Genomic DNA, 17,934 nt, shown 5'->3' on the forward strand with positions numbered 1-17,934 from the left:
AGCCATCTCCCCGGCCCCTTGTATAATTCTTTAAGTGCTGTTTCATAATCTTTATTTTTCTATGTAATGATCATGTTCTCCTTCCGCCCATGTTTACCTCATCTGTTACTCTTTTCTTTTTTGACAATTCCATAGTTGTGTCCTAAATCAATTTGTCATACATTTGCATGCCTGTTTCTAAGTCAATGTTGAACACTTTTTTTATTAATTACTTAATAACCTTCCCATTTAAGAGATCTCTATTAACCCTGAGTCTAGCCTCCGCTTTGAAAATTGTTCCTATTATTATTTTTGGTGTATTCTAACTAGTTTCTTTACTACTGTGTTTTTGTGTATACCTGATTTCTTTCCTGATCTTTCCGTCCCTCTTTATCTTACATAACACACTTTTGGTGGTGGTTTTCCCCTCCGTTTCCCTCTCCCCCATCACTCCCCTTTCTACTATTATTTCCTTGAAGCGTGTATGTATTTCCATGTATTTCTCCTTACTCATTCAGTTGTTTGAGGAAGTTTCCTCTACATTAGAGAACTGACTACATGTTCTCTTCTTGCTAGAGAACTGGCACATTCTAGCAAGCGTTGGGTGATTTAAGTGAGCACTTGAATGAGTAATATGACTTGGGAAATGTCAGGCTGCTTTAATCTCCCTAAGAATCTAGAATAACACCGTATGGTCAAGCCTGTTCTCTTGGCTGTCTAAGTCTATGTTTTGGGTGCAAATTTATGACATTATAGTTAAATCCTTTATATGCTAAATTCTCCAGAATCTAAATCTTTTTTCTAGGGCTTTACCAGATAGCTCAGTTGTTTAAAGTGAGTAAGCGCAGGCAGGCTCGTAGGACCACGGTTCGATTTCCAGCTCCAGAAGCTGTACCAGATCTGCCCTTAAGGCAGCCTGAAGCAGCCAAAAACAAAAACAAAAACAAAAAACTCCTTCTCAAATTTTGGGCTGGGGAGATAGCTCAGTAGAATAAGTGCTTGCCTGGCAAGTGCAGGGTCCTGAGTTCAATCCCCAGCACTGAAAAAAAAAATCTTTTGTCTAGTTCTATCTCTTCTCAGTCTCATATCTGTGTGTACAACAATGTACTTCCATTTGTCATTGGATTGTCCCAAAGAGGGTTTAAACCTTCCTTTCCCAAGTGGAAATTTCTATTATTAGTAAGATCACATATTACTTCACATAGAATGAATGTTGTCTGGAGTCAGTTGAAAAATTATATCGCTCCCCTGTTTCTGGTTGCAACCACAGCTTTTTCCTCAGGTTCTAGTTCTCTCTTTTGAGCAACCCAGTATAAGCGAATTTCATATTCACAACACACAGGCAGAAACTCAACTTGTTTAAAAATTTCATCCTGTCTCTGTTCTCATGTGCTCCATTACCCTGAATCCATGGCAGGTGGTGGCCTTGGGCCTGTTTGCTAACTCTTCCCCAAAGTGTTGCTTTCTGTAATTCCCCCTTACAGAAGTTGTTCTCTTCAGCCAACTTGTCCTATGCAGAGCCATCTCCATCTGGTGAAGTTCAGATGTGACCTCAGCAGATAGACCTAGGCCACGTCCTCCCTTGAGCTCCCAAAGGATGTCTAAACACAGGAAAGCTTAATGTCACATCCTGTTTATTTTTTTTTTAATGTATATGGTACAGGGTCTCACTCCCCACCTCGGACTCATAGTAGTTACCCTATTTTCAGCCTCCCCAACACTGGGATTGCAGAAGCATGTCACCACGCCTGGACTTGCTCACCAGCTCAACCATGAGTGGGGCAGGAGTGGTATGTAATGTCTGGGATTGAACCCCAGTCTGTACACTTGCCTAAGCAGGTGCTTAGTCTGCTGAGCTATTGTGCTGACCTGTTCCATTCTATTCAATTCCACTATCATCTTCAAAAAAAATCTCTGAGCACACTACTGCTTTTTTTTTTCTTTTTCAGTAGTGGGGATTGAACTCAGGACCTTGTTCTTGCCAGGCAGGCACTTATGCTACTAAGCTATCTTCCTATTCCTGAGCTATCTCCCCAAAACACAATTGCTCAATATCACATCCTGTCCTGTTTTGTTCCATGGTGATCTTTAACTTTCTTCCTAGTAGAATTCCTCTGAGAAAGAACCTCTTTTCTATTCATTTTATATCCTTGGTATTTGGAAAGGGGACAAATCATAGTAAAATCTCAAGAAAAAACTGACAATACTGGAAGGGGTTGTTAATAACCCTTGAGGCACAAGGAGAAAAAATTTCTCTAACGTTGCTCCCATTAGGGATAATGATTAGTGGAAGAAAATTTTTCAAGAATTACAGTAGAGGCCAGGTAATGTGGCATACACCTGTAATGCCATGGCTCTAAGAGGCTGAGGCACAATTCAAGTTCATCCCCAGTCTGGGCAACTTAACAACTAAGTGAGATCTTATCTCCAGAGAAATTAAACAATTTTTTAAAGATCTGGAGATACGGCTCTCAGTGAAAAGTTTCAGGGTTCAATTCCTAGTACTATAAAATAATAAAGTGAGTTGGAAATGCCATACTGAGTTGGTTTGTGTACAGAGGGACGCTGGATCCCTTTCAGTGTGATGTGTCACCGGAGCAGAGGTATAGAGCTGTTTGGTTGGTGTAAGCTGCTTTCCTGGTGAGGGGAACACAGGCGTTCTCTTCTTAAGAGATGCTGCGGCCTTCAGTTATGTCTCCTCCTTTGAATGTCCTTCTCAATCATTGAATAATAAATCTGTCTCAGACCTCATCTGGGGTCCTGTCAGGACCAGTAAATGTATTGTGTCTCAATTTCTGTTTATACTCCAGGGTCGCATCCCATCCAGCCCCAAGGAGCACGAATGGCTGATGTAGCCTCCCTAGTCCCTGTGGGATAAAGAGAGAGGGGTGGTGGGCCCTGCCCAGAAGGAACCCTGATGCTACTGTGACAGGAAGGATCTGGAGCAGAGGTCTGCCAAGCCTGGATAGGAATTCACAAAGAAAGGCTCACAAGGCAGAGGACCTAGCTGCCCACTTAAGGGACAAGATCTCTCTGAAGCTCCTCCTTCATGGGATGTGAACTAGCCAAGCGGAGGGTCTGAGATCTACATCATCCTATCCCTGCTCAAAATGCAGAATCCTTCAGATGGCCTTGCTGATGGCTTGCCTAAGGCTTAGGAAGATCCTGTTCTTTCTCTTCTGCCTATGGGAGTGCTTCACATCGCTTTTGCATGAGCATGTGCCCACAAAGGGGGAAGAAATCCCCCATTTCCTGGGCAGCATCATATTCAGGGTGCCACCTCCCTATGTCCAGCTGTAATGAGATCCAGATAAATAAATCTACAGTTTGCAGCTGCTATTGACCACGCTGGTTCTGTTAAGAGGAGAAAGCCTTAAACACAGGAAGCATTCAGTTTAGTTGTTTTTAGAAAGCCATTTTCTCCATTGTCTGTATTTAGTGTAAGTAGTTCATACAGTGGAGATGGGTGGGGGTGACTCCTGTAATTTTAACAACAGCAAAGGGTGGTCAGTGGACCTCAAGGGATCAGTGCAAGGGATTGGGAGGCGGTGGCCTGGATCTGATCCTGGCTCTGCTACTTAGAAACGGTGTAAGCCTGGGAAAATGAAGTTCTCACCACTGTGATTTTCTCATTTGTAAAACGGAGAAAGCGAATGCCTGTTTCAAAATTGTAGAAATGAATGTAGAACAATTCTTAGCACACAATAAACTCCGTCGTTTCTTTGCTGTTATTGTTTTCTGGATCCGATATTGTCGTGTACAGTGAATGGGAAAGTTAATACGATACGGAAAACATCAGAAATTATTGGCCTAAGAGTGCACCTGATAAGGGAAGTGTTCACCACCGTCGTGAAGATTCATACAAGTGTGAATAAATACGAGGTGCAGCACACGTTCTTGCATGGAGGAAAATGAGAGCGCTGATTGAACATTTCTGAAAGCTTTTTTTCAATATTAATTTTATTGAGAAAGAAATAGCAATGAGATATTTTCCATACAGGTTAGTAGGACAGTTACAATAATTATTACGCTGCATGTTGTCTACATATCTGTGTATACAAAATAGCATAGATATACTGCTATTTTCTCTTAGTTCAATGAGAAGAAAGTTTTGAGTAGTGTGTAGACAAGATATCATGTCTGCATCTTGGGCTATGAATAGCTACTACGAAGACAGCAATAGGCTTTTATTTTTGTAGACAGATATTTTAGGTCCTCTCTGAGGCCCCCAGGCATAAGGGATACTGACGTCACTTCCGGTTGGAATCTGGTCGGTCAGGAACTTTGCTGCCCTCTGCTGGAAGGAAAGCCGAAGCGCAGAGAGAAAGAGGAAAGGCAGGCGGGGTGCGAGGGAGGAAAGGATTTAGGAGAAGCAGCTGGCGGCATGTGGGACGCCAGGCAGAAGGCTTGCGGTGCGGTCGCCTCCAGGGCTGGGCTTGAGGCTTTCGGTTCTCAACCACACCGGCCAAGAAGGAGCTCTCACCCCCTGGACAGAGCTTTTCTCTTTTTTTTTTTTGTCATAGATCTTTTGTCTGTCTGCTTTCTCCTAGAGTCCTTTCCACGGAAATACTTTGAAAGTCTGAATGAGGACTCATAGCCCTACAAAGGAAGCCAGCTATGCTGAAATGTGGATATCAAAATGTTATTTAAAATATATGATGTATTAATATATGTACATCTTTAGCGTAAACTAAATAGACTGTGGTAAGTCTGACAACTGCTGTGATTCCCAAGCAGGGAGAGAACAAACTCTACATATTGTAATTAACTGAATGTCGCATGAATATTCACATGTGTCTACTATATGTGTAGCATATAGTAAATATTTTATTACTGCTATTATTGACTTTGTCACAATGTTAATAAAACTCTTACAGCCTCTTCATTATGTTTATCATGGAAGGAAATGCTACAAGTCCGTGGAGATTGGTACAAAAATGAAGATGTGTTTTGTATTCCAATTGATGGATTCCCTGAACGGGCCCCTTGGTTTGGACAGAATAAGTGGTAGGATTCAGGTACGTAATTATTGTTGTCACTTTTTGTACTCTCCAAACCTTTCTTTAAAATTTTACTCTTACCTGTAATCCTATGGGGTCATAAGCCTCACTTTGTACTCCCCTCAAAAAATCTATAGTGAATCTTTATAGAGAGGCTAAACTGACTGTACTTTACTAAGAAATCAGGCTGCTTGCTCTAAATCAGCAAACTATGCAGAGCAGATGCTAGTATGCTCCGCAGAGCAGCCCACGGCATCACCATGACCAGTAGGGACATACAGCTGGACACGAGCCAAAAAGCTGTGTGCTGTATAACTTAATCACTGTTTAAATCAAGCATAAGTCATACTCCTTAGCACTGTTTATACTGTGCTGCTCCAAAATAGTATTTCTCAGTGTTTCCATAAGGGTTTGAACAAATTGTTGCTTCTTGGTTGGACACCTGTTGAAATAGTTAGTCTTCGATGTCTACACTGAATGAAAGTACAAATGAAGGAAAGACCAAAGCTCCCTATCCAGGGGTCATCGGTCCAATGCCAGTACAAGAAGAACTTGAAACCTGAATGTGCTCAAAGACCAACATTTAATAAAATGATTTTTTTTTTTTACCACCTTTTCATGTTGATTGTTATGGTTTGGGCACTGGTAGAAAACTTGCCAAAACTGATTGAAATGTACCTTCAAAGTGGGCTGAACATTATTGCATGTGTTACTATTTTGATGACATTGCTTTTAAAAATTACATGACTTAGTATCCAGAGGACAGAAGTTGCTGAGAATTTCTGGAAGTTTCCCTGGCAAGCAGAGCTGTGGAAAGCAGTCAGGTAGCCCTCAGGGTCTCCGAGTCCTGTCTAAGGAAATCCGATGGACTAGATGACCAGGGTCCATGCGAGAGTCACTGTGGATGTGCTTGTCATAGTCAGGAACACAGCTTTACAAGGAGAAGCTCAGAACTGCATATACTCTACAAAGATGGTTAGAAACCCATGAGGCTCAGGCTCATTTAAAAAAAGAAAGAAGCAGGGAGGGAAGGAGGGAGAAGGGGAGGGAGGGAAGAGGGACAGAGGAGGGGAGGGGGAGAGAGAGAGAGAGAGAGAGAGAGAGAGAGAGAGAGAGAGAGAGAGAGAGAGACCCTGAAAAATCTTTTTTAAAAAATATTTTACTTATTTGGTACAGGGTTTTGCTGTGCAGCTCAGACTCATAGAGACCCTGCTGTCTCGGCCTCCTCAGAGCTGGAATTATAGGCATGCACCACCATGCCCAGTTTCTTTCTTTTTTTTTTTTTAAATTTTTTTATTTTTTTGTGTGTGTGTGTGTGTGTGTGTGTGTGTGTGTGTGTGGCCAGCTCAGCCCACCAGGAGGTGGCGCTGGCTGGCATGTGGTGCTGGGGGATTGAACCGCGGTCCCTGTGCTTTTTGCTAAGCTTGTTCTAAGTAGGTGCTTTAGACCACTGAGCCATCTCACCAGCCCTAATAAATATTGTTTTTTTTTTTTTTTTTTGCAGAATTGGGGATTGAACATAGGCCCTTGCGCTTGCTGGTGAAGCGCTTATTCCACTGAGCCATCTCCCTGGCCCCCCATGCCCAGTTTCAATGGTAGGCTCATCCAGTTCCAGGGCTGGCATAGCGTGAATGGGGGACTGAAGTCTGGACCTTGTGTTTGGCAGGCAGGCACTTACTTACACCCCCAAGCTATCTCCCCAGCCTGGCCCTGGTAAATCTGAACTCATGGCAACACCCTGGAAATCCGAGCCCCCTTCCTACCTTCCTTTCCCTCTCCTGGTTTCTGGCCCCATCTGGACTTTAAGCACCCATTTTGCTCCTCAACACCTGTCATTTACAAGTTTCCCCCTAGCTTTGATGCCTTCACGCTGGATTTCTGCTTGCTCTCCGCCACCTGATGTATCACCTATTTCTCCAGCAGGATGCTGTCCTTGTTCTCAGAAGAAGTCACAGCCCGTGCTGTGGCACAGCTGTGGGCACAGAAGGACAGGGCAGAGTCTGCAAGCTCAGAGGACCCAACTTCCAGGCTGCAGGCTGAGTTCTGGGGACACTGGGCTGAAAATCGGAGAGCGAGCCAGGAGCTTGAGCTCTTCTTCCAACCTCTTAGGATACCAAGCAACAAACCTAGGTCTCTCTTTTAGGGTCACAGTCGATCTCTGCTTTCTGCTCCCTCACTTGGGCCAGATGTCTGGGAGTCTCTGTGATTTCAGCATCCACGGCGTCCACGCACACAGGAGACAGAAGCTGGAGAGAAACCCCAGAAGGGAGGCTGTTGCGGTAGCTGCAGGGCTCTGAGGAGCCTGAAGTGTGTGGCTGCGTCAAGGTCAAGGTGGTGGCAGGTGGCACCGGTCCCCCAGCAACCTCCTGTGACAAGCTCGCTTCGCACCCACTTCACAGTTGCTCCGAACTTGGGATTAAAACATTTCACACCATGGTGGGGCAGGAGGACAGGCTTTGTCTTAGCCTGTGGAAGCAAGCAGTGCGAGATCCAGCCTGCTATTACATTCTTCTTCTTTTTTCTTTTAGTAATTTTATTGAGAAACAAATAGCAGTGAGACAGTTTCAAAACAGATTAGTGGGACAGTTTCAATAATTAATATATTGCATATTATTGTCTTCGTAGTACAAGATGCAGACAGGCTATCCTGTCCAAACACTATTAATACAAATCTTTCTTCTCATTGAATTAAGAGAAAGTAGCTGTATATATATTCTAACTATTTTTATATACAGATACAAAATGGTCCTTCATTGTATCCTTTTTTTTAGTTTTGGCAGGTATGTGAATTCAGCAAAATGATCCAACATACTCCAGTAGTCCACAATAACGGTGGATTATCCGTAAGACTGGCAATGTCAGAAGTTGTTGACTTGAGTGTTTTACAGCTCAGCATATTAGTATGGCTTTACTTTTTATACCTCGTGTTTATACTTTTCTGCTGGCTGGTTAAGACCAAGATAAAGCAAGACCTGTATAACAAGAAATGCAACTTCTGTACCTGCCAAGGTCAGTCAAGTCCCCTCAGGATTTACCCTGAAACCCTGCCCCGCAGTTTGCAGATCCTCTGTCAGTGCATTCTTCTTTTGTGACTCTTCCTATGCTTTACAGTAACACTGCACATTTCTTATTCATTTACTTCTAAACGTATCACTTTTCCTCCTGCCCTCCTCCTTTATCTCTGCTAACGATTCACTCAATTCAACGTACAGCAACCACACTCTTGCAACCGTCCACTCCATCCACCATCCACCATCTGCTTCTTGAATTGGAAGCTGCATCATATAGGAAGTATCTGTGACAGATACGCAATGCACAGAGAGAAATTACAAGGTTAGTTCCCTTGCCCCAGTCCAACAGTCTAGGGTACGGATTACGGCGCAGAATCTTTCATTCCTTCAGACCACGCAGCTCTTCCACCTCACACCAGGGGAGCTAGAACTCTAGCCTCTAGACTCCCCAGGCATTAGCTTTTCTTTGTATTTTCTAGCATTTACAGAAGATAATTGTGCTGCTCATTTCTACTGATGTATTGAAAGGAACAGAAAATGCTTAATTTTTTTTCTTCTTTTTCATTTTTTTGGGCCAATTTTGCATGCTTATGTCTGGTAATCTGAACAACTAATTTGAAGACAACAATATGCAATGTAGCAGCTATTGTAGAATTTCTATCGTTTTGTGTAGCAAAATTCTGTATCACTCTTCTAATGATCTTTCCACCATTTTTATTCTTTAAAAAAATAAAATAAAAATAAATTTTAAAAAGAGTCTGTAAGTTATATATCATTAAACACTGCATGTCTTTTAGATTTACCTTTGAACACAATCATTTTGTTTGTATTTTCCGTGCTGGTAATTTTTTTTCTTTACAATTCAGCTCAACACATGCACCCTGAGTGGTCTATTTTCACTAATAATTAGCTTTCCATTTACTCACTTGCTAGAATTTACTATCGGTTCTGACATTAATGCCCACATAGCTCCCCTCAGGTTTCAGGGCTATCCCCAACAGTTCTGTCCTCTTGTGTGCGCCTGTGTGTGCCAAAGAGAAAGGCTATCTCTACCCTGGGGAATATAAAGACTGAGACTTACTCAAAATGTCAGTTTTACACAACGTGACTGGACGTTTTCCAAATCAATGGACCCGAATAACCCCGCCAAAAGCTCCCGCTCCAGAGGTAAGGACTACAGCCAGAATTTCGTATCCTTTGCATTTGTCAAAATTGGCTTTCATAGCGTGATGCAGTTTTACCTCACATTCCTGACTGCAGAGGAAGCTGAACATCTTTCTGCGTATAAGCTACCAGTGTGTTCTGTAAACTGGCCGTTGTCCACATTTCTTTTGGCTGATTACCTAGTATTCATTTGTTTTTACATGTTCTGGACAGTCAATATTTGGCAGCTAAATATGTTGCTAGTATCCAACTTGTGGCTGACTCTTTACAATGCTTTAAACACAGTTTTATCTAGTGGAATGTAACATTCGTTTCTTTGGGGTCTTGAAATAAAAATGGAAAAGGGGCTAGGAATAGAGCTCAGCGTGAAGGCACTAGTACAGAAAATTTTTAAAAATATATGTACATATTTTGATTGTTTATTGCCAGCACGTGGAAGTGAAACTGATCTTTTGCATTTGTATTAAATGAAAAAATTCACTGAATTTGGCTTATAGAAATGTAGTGCTTCTTTCAGTTATTTTACATCTTTCTAAATAAACTTGTCGTTGATGATAATTTCTCTCCTCCCCTGCCTTCCCTTCCCTTTCCCTTTTCTCCTCTCCCCTCCTTGCCCTTCCCCTCCTTTCCCTTTCCTTCCTCTCCCTTCCCCTCTCCTCTCCTTTCCCATAATCAACTTTTTCTGCTTTCTTCTCCCTGCTCCAGTGACTGCAGCAACGTTATGATGCAGACTGTAAATGATGATATTTATTTATTGCAATCAGCTGCCTATGAATTAAACAGCTATGGGTGCCGAAGATGTGGTAGACACTAGGATTGCGAACTGTAAGGTCAAGTCCTGCTGCTTCTGATACCAGCTGCCCTCTCAGGGTATCTGCAAGTCACTCTTCCAACCAGTGCCTGAACAACCCACCCAAAGTACCCCAAGCATCTGGCTGCTCTGCTCTCCAGGTGAAGATCCACATGGGCTTCAAGTGTCACCTGTATTTTACAGAAGACCGACATCTTCCCCTACTGGTGACAAGGAAATGCATCAGATCCTCACTGATTCTGCAGCACTGAACAGCCAGGTGAGTGGACACTGTCCTACTTTATAGCTTAGTGCAATGTCTAGGTATCTGAAGAGCCAGAGTGAAATTAGGAATCCATCTGGGGTGGTAACATGGCCCTACTTCATAGAACTGGTAGTAATCATCACTAATCTAATGTCGGTGGATGGTTTGTCAGTAAGCATGATCTTCTCCATCTTTTCTAGCCACCACTCAAAAATGTACATGTATCTCAAACTCTGTCCCAGGGTCTCTCTGCTCTTTCCTTATATATCCTGTCAACAAGGGATCACATGCACAGTCATTATTCCAAATACACCAAATGTCCCAAATACTTTCCTCTCTGCCAGATGCATCTTCTGAGCCATGAGCTTGTAGCCCAACAGCCTTCTGTATATGTGCTGCTGGGTTTCTGACTCTGAGGCTTCCCTGATCTCCAAGGAAGGTACTATCTTTTTCCTAATCCATGTGGTTGTAGTGATCATCTTCAGAGCTCTGTCTACTCGTGCTCACATCTAAGTGATTCTCAGGTCTTTGGATTTACTTCCTAAACACCATTTTTTAAAAAAATAATTTTATTGAGAAACAAATAGCAATGAGACAGTTTCAAAACCTATTAGTAGAACAGTTTCAATAATTAATACATTACATATTGTTATCTTTTTAGTGGTTAGTTATAGTACAAGATGCAGACATGATATCCTGTCCACAAACACTATTAGTACAAATCTTTAAACTCAGTTCTGTCCCAAATTTTCTGATCAAGGAGATTATGGGGCCACAGAGGGAAGTGATCGATGATGTAGAGTGTGCCTAAGGAGAGTCACATGGAGAGAAAATATTGTCTCAGGCTTTCACAGAGAGCACATTGGCCAAGCAATAGCCGTGACTCACCCACATGGCTGACACTGACAAAGGATCTACAATCTGAGGTACAGGATCTCAGGATAAATCCTGAGGGGATTTCACTGACCTTATCAGATACAAAAGTTACATCTCTTGTTATATAGGTTTTGCTTTATCTTGGTCTCAGCCTAAAGACCTTTAAGACCCCTCATTTCCCTCCATTGATGTCACTCCTGTAACCACTGGAGCTACCTGCTGTGTGCCTGAGCAACTGCACTGTTCCTTTGTTTCTTTGTGTCAATTTTCCCCATCCTGCTGGAGGAGCGGGGATGGCAGATGCAGCAAACAAACTCATGCCACTTTGGCATCAAGATTATTTTGAGGACAGGGCACTTGAAAAGAGGCAGTAGGTGAGAGACGGCCCTCTGACCCTCTTCCTTTGTTTCCTATAAATGAAAAATAAGACCACATATGAAAGACGTCCTCCCCACACTAAAGGAAAGTTCCTTTCTTCTCAGCAAGTACGGAAAGCTGAGGTCAAGGGAAAAGTGTGCAAAACAACCTTGTTAGAATAATCCTCCTTCTCCTCGTTGTTTTTCCTTTCAGGTAGCTGTCCTGTTCAGCCCACATGCCTTGTTAATTCACCATGTAAGTGTTCAACTCTGGCTGCATATTTGGGTTTTTATATCTTTGCAGGTCTCCCATGGCATAGAAATTTTGCATGAAATAAATTTATCCACTCTTCTTTATTTCATCTGTTTACGTCAGTTGAAGTCTCAGCCCAACTGAAAAACTATAGAAAGATTTACTCCTAGGTAAAATTTTACCTCCCCTACAGTATCCATGATAGCTAGTGTGTGGAAAACACACACACACACACACACACACACACACACACACACACCCCACACCTCAGGGGTCAAATGCTGAGAATCACAACCAGCACTATTCAACTCAGCATGAAATTCTATGTAATTTACTGGGGCTTCTGAGGTCGTAGGTGGTTTGGTGTCTTTCTTCGCCTCTCATCTGCACCCTGTGCTCACCCCACACCCACTCTGTCCCAAGTCACTGCTCTCTCCCTTCTGTTCCTGAGCTCACAGGTTTCTTCCTGGTCGGCATTCCCAGCCAGGTGAGGCATTTTCCTTTCCTTACCTCTGGTCTCACTTAATTAAGTCCAGTGTATCTTGGTGGAAAGCATGCAGAGGCAATACTTAATGATTTCCCCAGAACTTTTCCTAAATGAGTAGAAACATTAAATACAGGATGTCGAGGCTTTGGACTCCCCAGGGCATGCATGACTCAGAGTCCCCTGCAGGAAACCAGCCTCGGTCCATTTATGTTAGATAAAGGAACGGAATCAAAGCTGATTGCTCAAACAGTGCCTGAGAATAAATTACAGATAAGGGACGTTCAAATGTTCATCGAGCCTGACTCCTGGGGACTCAAAAGTAGTCCAATTGCTCTCCACATGCTGACTAAGAAAAATGGCCGCAGCAGTGTGACATCAGGAAGCCCAGAATCAAACCTTCTCCCTCAGGTACCCAGGAGTCTATGCGCTCTCATGATTAGGTCGAGAATCCTGGAAACCAATCATAGGGTTGTTTTTGAGAAATATTCAATTTCAACGCCAGTTGACCCATATCCAGCAATTTTCTTATGTACAAGGTAGTATACTGAGTCAGAAACGGGGATTCAAACTGGCAGTGTACAAGGTAATGGAGGACTGAAAGGAGGACCTTGACTCCCTCAGAGCCCCTGCAGTTGTCTTCATGGAAACCCCATTGGTGGGGATCATGGTGCCAAGAGAGGGAGAGGGAGGGAGGGAGGAAGCTTGGATGGGAGGGAGCGGGCTGTCTACTTCAGAAATGAACTTGTTTTCAAGTACAATATAGCCCCTGGAGTAAAACACAGAATCAGAGTACGGAAAAATGTTCTATACTTTAAAAGAGACACTCATTTTTATTGTCCATACAGGAGAAATCTTATAGGACTTTATTTCCATGGACCAGATCCAATGAGAACAGAGTCCAAGCTCAGGCTGGATTATAGTTATTGCTCTCTCCATCATCCCTGCTTGCATCTGGCACATCCACAGAGCCCGTCAAGATGTTGGGAGTCACAGAAGAAGCCAGGGAGGAAGGCTTTAGACACAGTTTTTCTGTTGTTGCTGTTGTTTTGACACGTGGTTTTTCAGCTGAGCTAGAAAGTTCTGTCAGAATATAGAAGATAGTAAGGGGGGCAGACAAACTTTGGAGAAATCCTTTTCTACTGAGCCATCTCCCCAGCTGGAGAAATCCTTTTCTAAGAGCCAACAAAACATCTTTTATGAAGATGATGATCTGGTCTTTTTGATGCGATTGGTGAAGGAGGCAATGGAAGAAAAGCATCTTCCAAGCTTCTCGAGGCTAAAATTTTTAGCAGAGCAAGGAGTTATGGTTCTGGGTTCTCAATTTAAGTGATGATGAGCATAGGTGCTGAATCTAGATGATATAATCTCAAGTAGTAAAGGGGCGCAGTGACCATGGAGATAAGTGCAGTGCCATATCTACTTCTGAATTAGCTTTATTACAGTGATTAAACAGGAGAACAGTAGACAATAGGGGTTCTCACACCCTATCTTCTTATATAAGCAAACCAAAGCCCAGACAAGTATGGGCTGTCAAATCGTGGGAAAATAAAACTTAAGCTTAATAGATCAGAGACTAGCGATGGAACTAAATTATCCTCACTTTAACCTGTCAAATACTTTCCTTCTCCTGTTCTAAGAACATCTTCTAAAAATTTTCCCCTGCTAAGCCTTTTGGAGCCCAAACCATCTGGGGGATGGCCGTGCATAAATTATGGATTGTTGTCTGCTCAAATAACTTGTTAAAATTTTAATTTGCCTACAGTTACTTGTTTTATCACTCCCCTCCTGATTCTGTGGAGTCCCACTTTGGCCGGGGACTCATCTGCACACCACCACCCTCACACTAGGAGCCGAAATGTTTGCTCCCTGTCACATGGGGATCCACGGAGACCCTGGGCTCCTATTGGGAGAATGTCTGCTCTGGGTGGCTTTGATGGGTTTAGACCACCAATACCCCAGGTCTGAACACCACGCCTCTATCTTCCTCTTCCCAAGACTTTAATCCTTTCTCATCTATCTGCATTTTCTCTTCTTTCTGTTCTAGGATCGGATTGGTCGTAATGTGTGGCTCATAGCACACAGGCATTGCTTGTCAATTTGTGTTATTTATTTGAAAACATACCAGCAACTTTTGGAACATTTCCTCTTTTCATGTTAGCATGCCAGGCAGAATTGACATTATTTATATTTATAGCTATGATGCTTTCTTTCATCCCATCTCTTCACAAGTTTGTTAGAAATAAATGCCCATCTCTCCTAATAATTAATTGTATTTTGCTCATCTTCACTGGATCACACAGCTGTATGGTCAAAGTAACATTTTTGCTTATTTATTGATTGGTATTTTTAGGGAAAGGTCTACAGGGTGTTCAGGCTCTCAGTATTAGATCGGACTCGGAGTGATTCTCCTCTTTACAGCCTCCCAAGTGTTGGGACCACAGGTGTGCGCCACCACGCCCAGTCTCAATTGCCATCTCAGTGCGCCCCGGGCGTGGGGCGGGCACAGCAGGCCCGTTCCAAGCCCCCTAACCCACCCCGCCCTGCCCCGCACCTGCTTGCAGTCACTTTATTCCGCTGAGCTATTCGGCCGGCCCTCATTTTTGCTTTTATGAGGAAAGGAATTTTCTGAAAACCTACATCCCTGCTGCACGCACCTTCTTGAGAGAACTTCCTAATTCAGCATTTGAACTGTGTCGTCTGAAGTTTGCAAGGCAGGTGTCCTCCCACTTTTCACACTCATTAAGAGCAGCTCTCAACACCCCCTCTGGGTGCTTTAAGTGCGCACTGTGCGTGGCTGGACAGGGTGCCCCTGCTGTATCCCAGCACTTGCCTCACCTTCCTCAGCCAGGCCCCCCACACGACTGCTCACTGGGCTCCCCCAGGAGTGACTCTCCGCTTGGCTGTCACATGATTTCCCAAATCTTGCATGTCAGACGTGGGTATAAGACAGGACTGAATAGTGTCCAAGTGTGTTTGATGCGCCAGCTTCCCATTGACAAGACACTGCCACTTACAGACGTGTCTTCACGCTAAAGCCATATGATCACGTGTACACATATCCAGAATATGTACCTTGGGCTGGAGAGATGGCTCAGCGGTCTAAAGTGCCTGACTACACCAGCTTAGGCAAAGAGCAGGAACCGCGATCCCTAGCACCACATGTGGAGCTGAGCTGGCAAAAAAAAAAAAAAAAAAAAAAAAAAAAAGGTCTTATAACATTCGTGGCTGCCAAATAGCTCAGCAGATTAAAATGCCTGCAAGCAGGCACAAGGACCAGGAGTTCAATCCCTGGGCCTGCTGTTCCGGCCCCACTCCTGGGACACTATAAGATGGTAATTGAGACTGGGAGTAGTGGCAAACACCTGTAATCCCATCTCTTGGGAGGCTGAAACAGGTGGATCATTGTGAGTCCAATCTACTAGTGAGACCCTGTAGAGCCTTCCCTAAAATACAAAAAAAAAAAAAAAAAAAAAAAGCAGCAGACTACACATTTTTGCAGATCCACTGCAAAAATCCAAGTTTTCAGGGTACTCTCCATGTCAGTTTGCCCCTGTGTGGTCCTGAACCAATTCCCATTTTTCTGCACAACACATAATATATCGCCTTTTTACTCCACATTCAGATTCATTTTTTTTCTCTCTCTCCTTCCCCACTGCCTCCTATTGCCCCACCCTACCAACCAGAGAAGCTGTGGTTTTCACCCCCACACCTCCCTCCAAAACAGGATGCCGCAAACATTCTTGCCCATCTTTCTGGTTTCTACCAAGCGCTGTGGCTCTAGCACCACAAAAGTAGAAGCTGCTGTCTTCAGGTTGGGTATTGGTCACAGTCAGAGATGAATAAGATAGGTTTGGGTGGCTGATGGGAAACTTGTCCGGAATAAAACCCTGTTCATGTGAGCCTGTGGAACCCGAGCTCGAAGTTGCCATCAGCTTAAAGCTCTGTTTAGGAAGCTGATGATACCAAAACACTGTTGTGGCCTGCAAGTCCACGTAGCGACATTCGATCTTCACAGAGGATCCACTCTTGCAGATGGCCCTGCTTGGTTGTTGAAGGACCAGAGCCCCAAGCCCAGAACCTGCTGAAGCAAAGGACAGAGGAATAAATGTGACCAGCAGGACCACAGTCAGACAGAACCTCACAAAACCTAGTACATTTCTATTGCCCTCTCCCAGTTTCTAGAAAATTCTATATATGCTTTTAGTTTATACAATCATTTTCTTAGACACCTCTAGGACTATAACTCCCACATTCCATGAATAAGGTTTCACACTTAGCACTTTAAACAGCCTAGACAAACCTGCTCTCTCCAGTAATCATGGACAGCCCATGAAGGCTGGCTATTACTTCACTCTTCAATACACAAGAATAACACACACACACACACACACACACACACACACACACAGAGCCAATCACAAGCCCAAGCTCTTAGGTATAGTTAGGCCCATACTTGGCCCCAGGAGGAACAGAAGCATCAGCATCTTCAGTATTGTCTGTATCAAATCTTCTCTGAGGAAAGTTTCCCTGATGCTCTGCTCCTTCTGTCCTCTCCCCTGGAGGACACAGAGCCAATCTCATAATCTTAACTACTTCAATCTGCCCCCTGGTGGTGGCCCTTGCTAGTGTTGCAAGATCCATCCCTCTGTCTATCAAACAATTTGTCTTGGTTGCTTTACTCTTCTTACTGGTACAAAATATCTGACACCCAAAATTAAGGAAGGAAAGATTTATTTGTAGTTTGTAGAGGTTTCAGTCCATACTTGGCTGGCTCCAAGGCAGGGTCCCAGACAGCAGAGGACAGTCATTCAAAGGAAGGAAAAGAGGCAAGCAGCAGCAGCAGCAGCAGCAGCAGCAGCAGCAGCAGCAGCAGCAGCCGTGGCAGAGGCAGAGGCAGACAACAACGCTCTCTCCTGCCCATATACTGCATTCAGGCTATCTGCTCCAGGAGTGGTGTAGAACTCACACCTGTAATCCCAGCATTGGTTCATGAATTAATTATAAACTCCAGAAGCCTGACCCAATGCCTACATGAGGCTTTTGGTGTGTGTGTGTGTGTGTGTGTGTGTGTGTGTGTGTGTGTGTGTAGGGGGCAACTAGACACAAACCGTAACAGAAGTACATCATGCTCAAGGTGGTTCCCAATGTAACTTGAGAATGTATGGAAGATACAATGAGACCAAGTACATTCAGATGATTCTACTGAGAGTATCATAAAGAAAAGGATGTTTGGAGCTGTAATGGTCATTAGAGTCCATTCTTAGCATTTCGTGCCGTATCCTCAGTGTCATCTTGGCAGCACAAACACAGTTGTCCCTCACTGGAGCGACAGGTTGACAGAGGCCTATGCATCCCCAGGGGTCACGTGCATCAACCTTGCCAAGGGTGGAGAGTCTATGTTCCCTCCTAAACATGAAGAAAATTTCTTCAACTTCTCCATGAGATAGTGACCTCATGCCTGTCTTGCGTCAATTTTCTCATATGCTGATGAGCTAAATTTCAAAATTTCTACAAATATTTAACTGTTTACCTCATGTGTATTTGTGCCAGCATGGCCTGGTCAATGATTTACTTAAAATCATATTACTAGAAGATACTTCATACTAATTATTGACAATGGAAGTAGGTTCTAGGAGGTTTAGGAACTTCATTATATTGTGAACATCCTGTGGCTCTTGAGTAAATAAATCAGTCTTGTAGGTGAATAGCAATTACAAAGACTTCATCAGGTTTTTCCCAACATACTCAATTCA

This window comes from Octodon degus, unplaced genomic scaffold (assembly GCF_000260255.1).
Source record: "Octodon degus isolate 3935 unplaced genomic scaffold, OctDeg1.0 scaffold00027, whole genome shotgun sequence".
NCBI classification, from domain to species: Eukaryota; Metazoa; Chordata; class Mammalia; order Rodentia; family Octodontidae; genus Octodon; species Octodon degus.